The sequence below is a fragment of the Gigantopelta aegis genome, chromosome 1 (genome assembly GCF_016097555.1).
Source record: "Gigantopelta aegis isolate Gae_Host chromosome 1, Gae_host_genome, whole genome shotgun sequence".
In the NCBI taxonomy this organism is placed as follows: Eukaryota; Metazoa; Mollusca; class Gastropoda; order Neomphalida; family Peltospiridae; genus Gigantopelta; species Gigantopelta aegis.
This window is the reverse complement of record NC_054699.1, coordinates 18730347-18736661: the sequence shown is the minus strand read 5'-3', so window position 1 is coordinate 18736661 and position 6315 is coordinate 18730347. Positions and strand designations below refer to the sequence as shown.

Here is a 6315-nt window from a genome sequence, read left to right as displayed (position 1 = left end):
CAAATTAACTACATTGGTAAAAGAAACATTACGAAATTATGAACTACTCTAATTTTTTGTAAAAGTGGATTTAGTGCTGAAAAAGAATGAATATGATAATAATTTTTCGGGTTTGTGCTGACCATGATTTCCGTTAATTGCGTGGGGCGGGACGTAGCCCAGTGATAAAGTGCTCTCCTGATGTGGTCGGTCTAGGATCGATCCCCGCCGATGGACGTATTGGGCTATTTCTCGTTCCAACCAGTGCTCCGCGACTGGTATATCAAGGATCGTGGCATGTGCTATCATGTCAGTGTGCTGGTGCATAGTATAGATCCCTTGCTACTAATGGAAAACTATAACGGGTTTCCTCTCTAAGACTATCTGTCAAAATTAGCACATGCTTGACATCCAGTAACCGATGATAAATAAATCAATGTGCTTTAGTGGTATTATTAAACAAATGCAAATTTTAATTTTACAGTTATTCACATTTGGTATGAATAGAGAACGTCAGTGTCTGCAATGCTAGGCTCATCCTATCACTTGACACGACGAAGTTGGCCAACTCGTTGGCTGCATTGTAATGTTCCCAACTCCCGATACGATAGGAATCGAGTTGTAAGAATGCTCAGACTAGCTACTGGATAGTCGTAGAAGTCGTGAGAGCAGAAAGCTGACCAACTTTGTCATGGCAGTTGGTTGTTTGACACTAGCATAAAAGACTGTCATATTATTAATTGAGGCAGGAAAATCCCGACGACTGATAATATGTTAGAATTACTTAATTTGGTGTTTTCGGGTATGGCGTTTCTTCTGTCATATAATCACCTTTGTCATGTGTGTGAATTACACAGTACTTAGGATAATGGGGTGCTAGAAAGACGAGCTTAATGAGTGTAACGCGTGACGGCGAGTCGGCGTATGAAAACCATAATGATCGTGACAAACACCAGTTAGAGATATGTCCTTCTAGATATCAGTCCGTGTTGACAGACAGAATCTTTAATGGAGAGAGTCGCGGAATCCAGCATAGTTGGTAGAGCACTCGCCTGAGGTTTTGTTTTTGTTTAACAACACCACTAGAGCACATTGATTAATTAATCATCGGCTGTTGGATTTCAAACATTTGGTAATTCTGACACGTAGTCATCAGAAGATCGTTTAAATGCACTTTCCCACAGACAGAACAGCACATACCACGGCCTTTGATATACCAGTCGTGGTGCACTGACTGGAATGAGAAATAGCCCAATGGGCACTCGCCTGAGATGCTTGGGCCGTCCTAGGTAGGATCGAACCTCCTCAGTGGGCCCATTATTTTATTGTTTTCCCCCGTCCCAACCAGTGCTCTACGACTGGTACAGCAAAGGTTGTGGCATGTGCTATCCTGCTTGTGAGAAAGTGCTATAATAAAAGATCTCGTTTCTAATGGAAAAATGTAGGGGTTTTCTTTAAGACTATATGTCAGAATTGCTCTGTCTCCCTCTATGTCTCTGATTCTCTCTCTCTCTCTCTCTCTCTCTCTCTCTCTCTCTCTCTCTCTCTCTCTCTCTCTCTCTCTCTCTCTGTGTGTGTGTCTCTCTCACACTCTGTCTCTCTGTCTGTCTCTCTCTCTCTCTCTCTCTCTCTCTCTCTCTCTCTCTCTCTCTCTCTCTCTCTCTCTCTCTCTCTCTCTCTCTCTCTCTCTCTCTTTCTGTGTGTGTGTCTGTCTGTCTCTGTGTCTGTCTCTTTCTCTCTCTATGTCTTCCAAATGTTAAAATAATTTTATATGCTAGCAAAACTGTGCTGAGATTAAGCCCGAGAGACGCCGATAGCAAACAGTTGTTGGTGGAAAAACACGTATAACAGGAAGCTAGCTTTTAACAGAAAACATACGTTACTAGCACATGGAGAGGAGTTGATGAGATTAGCTTGGTTTATGTGTATTTGACGCCGATTCACTCATCTCTATCGTGGCTTTTAGGTTTCGTACCCAGGACAGCGCACTTGAACCTTAGTTTGACATGAATCATGTTGATAGCCATGGGTCTAAATACGTCCCCGATATCCTATGCTTTGAAGCATGTAACATCACGTTTGGACATGAATAATGTGTCTTGACTATTGTATCGTGTTTCAGGTATGGAGTTACAGACAGACGATTCACCTTTGTCGGTCTCTGTAAAACATTTTTATAAAAGATCTTTTGTTTGATATTGTGACACGTAAAACACAAAGGAAAGAAATGTTTCTTGTTGTGTTTTGACACGCATTATCTCAGTGTGCAAGCTCGCACACACACAAAATGTATTTCAGGTATGCTTACAGGGTCTCACCACAACCCACTCCCAACAAAAATCCCTGGCTACTTGTAGGGTATCCCCTTCTTCACCCCCCCCCCCCCTCGAAAAGTGCCCTCTGCAGGCACATGTACAAAGGGAGACTATCGGGAGTCGAAACCACTGTGACTCCCTGCTAAAGCGCATTTTTTCCACTATATTTTCCGGGAAGCATGACTCGACTCCCCCCTTATAAACTTCGCTTGTCATAGTCTAGACCCGCTCCTGCTGAAATTCCTGCTCTCCTCCCCCCACTCTCTGCGCCTGCTCTGATCTCAGTCTTTGTATTGCCGATTAAGCAAAGTGCTGGGGTGTGACGTTCTTTGTTTCCTTGGTACGAATCGTGTTTATGTATAACTTAGAACCCCCTCTTAACCCCCTCACCCCCTAAAAAATGCACTCCGATCCTAATCTTTGTGTTACCGATTAGGTTAAGAAACGTGATGCTGTATAGCTTGATTTGTTTTCGAGATACGTATCTTGTTTATCTGGAATTTGATAATAGCAATTTATTTTTTCTCTCTGAGTGAGAGAGACAGAGAGAGAGACAGAGAGAGCGAGCGAGCGCAATTTTATAATGTCCTGAGCTGTTATTAATTAAATATTCCTTTCTTTTCGACACATTTTTAGCAGGTGTTAATTTATTTACGTCCTTTTTTCCGATTAAGGTTCAAGCACGCTGTCCTGGGCACACACACTCAGCTATCTGCGCTGTCTGTCCAGGACAGTGGGTTAGTTAGTTAGTGATTAATGAGAGAGAAGAGGGTGTAGTGGCCTTACACCTACCCAATGAGCCCTTACGTACTCGCTCTGGGTTGGAGCCGGTACCGGGCTGCGAACCCTGTACCTACCAGCTTGCAGTCCGATGGCTTAACCACTGCGCCACCGAAGCCGGTCTGGCACTCACTTCAGCTATGTAGGCTATGTAGGCACAGTTGTGATCAGAGTAATTGTTAGTTGTCAGTGAGAAACGTCGGTGGAACGTCCTTAGGCTCAAAACACACTGGAACTGGGTCGGGATCTGGGTCTGTTGAGTATGGTACCTGGGTCTGTCGAGTATAGTACCAGTCGAAAGAGAAATGCACTGAATCGAATGTGACAAAACACACCGCGTCTGTGCTGGCGCGAACTACAGTTCTGACCAAGTTCACCAGCAAACGTTTCGCTAACGTTCGAGAACTATCTGATTGGTTCCCGACGTGACCATTTGGTTTACGTGTTTTTTTTTTCTGCCCGGCCTGGCCGAACTCGGTCCTAGTAGCAGACGACATGCACTCATTTGTGTTAACTCATTTTCATTGTTGTATTTTTTTCAGTAAAGATTCAAGCACGTTGTCCTGGGCATACACCGTACCTATATCGGTGTGATCCAGGTACCGGGTTACGAACCCAGTACTTAAGGCGTACCAGGACTTAATTCCTATGGCTTAATCACCACGCTACCGAGGCCGGTTTTTAGCAGTTGACACACTACTAAAAACAAATCCTTGGCTGTATGTAACCGATACTATTGGTCGAGAGCAAGTGCGCACACACCAGTCGATAACGTTTGTTTTCACTTCCCTTTAACTAGCCGCAAAGCCCAAAGACAAAACCGAACTGGGCACAGGGCCGTCGCCGCGCGCTCGATACGGTAAACACTGGGCTCAGATACAGAGATCAGTTTGCGGAGTCAGGAGGGGAAAAAAAGGTACACGAAACTTCATTAGTTTCGGGAGAATATGAAGAAAGCGATTGAGGCGTCCAGTATAGGCAAACAACGATGTCCTCACAGAGCAATATTCAATACGGCTCGAGCAAATTGCTCGTAGTGATTTCAAGCGCGGCTATCAAATGAGCACTCGCCACATTTGGCAGATCTATACATTAGGTTTTTTTTTTTAAATATCTTAGAGATATTAAATTCCAAGCTTGGTTGTTTGATCTGGGGTGTTTTGTCTTGTCGTCAAGAATGCGAGACTTAAACGTTCTTGTTCTACGCATGTGTCACGTGTCTATGTCTGTATGACTTTATGGCTGCGATATGGTGTTAGCGTTTATCATTTCGTTAAAGACGCAGACCCTAGTTTCAATCAGTAAAAATGAACACACTTGAATAAAGTTACAATAGAGTCAAGGCTTCTGGAATGTTTATAAAATCCACTAGCCATGGGATCATTGATTTAAAAAATGTACTAGCCGCAATTAAAAATTCACTAGCTGTAATAATCATATATGTCGCCTAAAGAGGGATATAGAACTTAAAAACACGATTGTAAAGATTGGGGTGGGGGTGAGGGTTGGGCCAGGATATTCATGTTTACAAAACAGACTTAAATGCCGCATTTGACAACTTTTTTTTCACTAGCTGTCGGGCATGGCAATAATAGTTATTTACTAGCCCAACATTGAATATCACTAGCCATGGGAGTGGGGCTACCGTAATCTAGAAGCCCTGATAGAGTGAAACGAGTCTGTGACGTTTAAACGGGGAAATACCCTTAAAAATAGACTGGAGCTTGTCATCATGATCGTTACCTATCTTTGGTACGTGCATAAAAAAAAAAAAAAGTAGTGAAAAATTAATTTTGTGGTTTTAGAAACACCAGGGTGACTAGAAACATTTCGGATGTACGAAAATGGATAATCTAAACAACAAATTCTAAGTAATGTTTGCTTTCAATTATCTAAACTCCTCTAATAGTGCCAAATACGTCGTGGTGTTTAAACACTAGGGGGGTATATCACTTTAAAGGTGCATGGGGAGGGATGTAGCCCAGTGGTAAAGCGCTCGCTTGATGCTCGGTCGGTCTGGGATCGATCCCTGTCAGTGGCCCCATTGGGCTATTTCTTGCTCCAGCCAGTAGTATGTGCTATCCTGTCTATGGGATGGTGCATATAAAAGATCCCTTGCTGTTAATCGAAGAGTAGTTCATGAAGTGGCGACAGCGGGTTTCCTCCCTCAATATCTGTGTGGTCCTTAACCATATGTCCATATGTCCGACGCCATATAACCGTAAATAAAATGTGTTGAGTGCGTCGTTAAATAAAACATTTCCTTCCTTCCTTAAAGGTGCATAGTCGTGTAAAACACTGAAGGGTTTTTTCAGGTTAACACTGACAGTTTATAGCTTAGGACAATCTTTATTCTTCATGTAGATTAACCGTGCTTATAAAACGTTTGAGTCTGGACTCAAACATTTAATGACGTCACATGCATGCATTTTGTATGGCGTTGCCTATAACGTTAAGATCTCAAGACGTTATTTAAAACAATGAGTTTAGACTTTTAAAAGTTTTATAAGCACAGAGCCAGATGTGTTCTTAGTTGTCTTAATGTCTATGTTACCTCACAACTTGATGATACTGGGGTTTCGTACAAACCTTCCAGAAATAGCCTACAGCCCACAGAACCGTCAAGGAAGAATAGGTCTACATCAAATGATCATGAACTTTAAAATCATTTGCATATCTCTGGACAGACAAGATTTGAAACTGATGGTTGTGGTTTTCTTGATAAATATGTGGGTTTTTATACGCTAAGAAATAAATTTAATTCCCCTCCACTGCGATCAGCTCTGGAAGAGCCGTAAGAGAATACACATCATTAACCGAACCGAGGTTTTTTTGTGTGTGTTCCTGCCGGGATTTGAACGTCAATCACTTGTCTTGTTAAACGAAGTCTCTTCACCGTTCTTGTTTGGAGCGCCGTCAAATTGACGGGGGATCGTAAGAACAACAATTTCGCCAAGGATGACGTCTCTGAGTGGAGAGTGTTGTTCAACACGGCCGTCGTGAATTACCAGTCCAGAGGAGCGAGGAGATCTTCAGACACACCTAACAACCCTCGAGGCCGCGACAAAAGACGCTCCTTCTCGACGTGTTCGACAGCCGGAATCAAGTCGGCTTGCGGTCCTTTCAGTTTTGTCTTTTCATCACCTTGTTGACGTTATTACAGAGCGTTACACGGTAATAGCTGGTATCAAGTACATCGGGGAATTGGGGGGAAAAGAGGAAAGAAATATTTGTTTAACGA

The 6315-nt window shown here is 42.9% G+C and overlaps 1 protein-coding gene across 3 annotated transcripts in view; it reads left to right on the top strand.

The window, feature by feature from the left end:
• The window catches only part of LOC121371550 (A disintegrin and metalloproteinase with thrombospondin motifs adt-1-like), a 99963-nt gene that overhangs the window by 68157 nt on the left and 25491 nt on the right, over positions 1-6315 (top strand). The window contains exon 1 of one of the 3 annotated variants that reach the window (XM_041497551.1): positions 5649-6248. The exons of the other annotated variants lie outside the window; for them this stretch is intronic. The gene's annotated coding sequence lies outside the window, so the exon portion shown is untranslated. Of the gene's footprint in view, positions 1-5648; positions 6249-6315 lie in introns of those variants that run through there. 3 annotated transcript variants of the gene reach the window in all.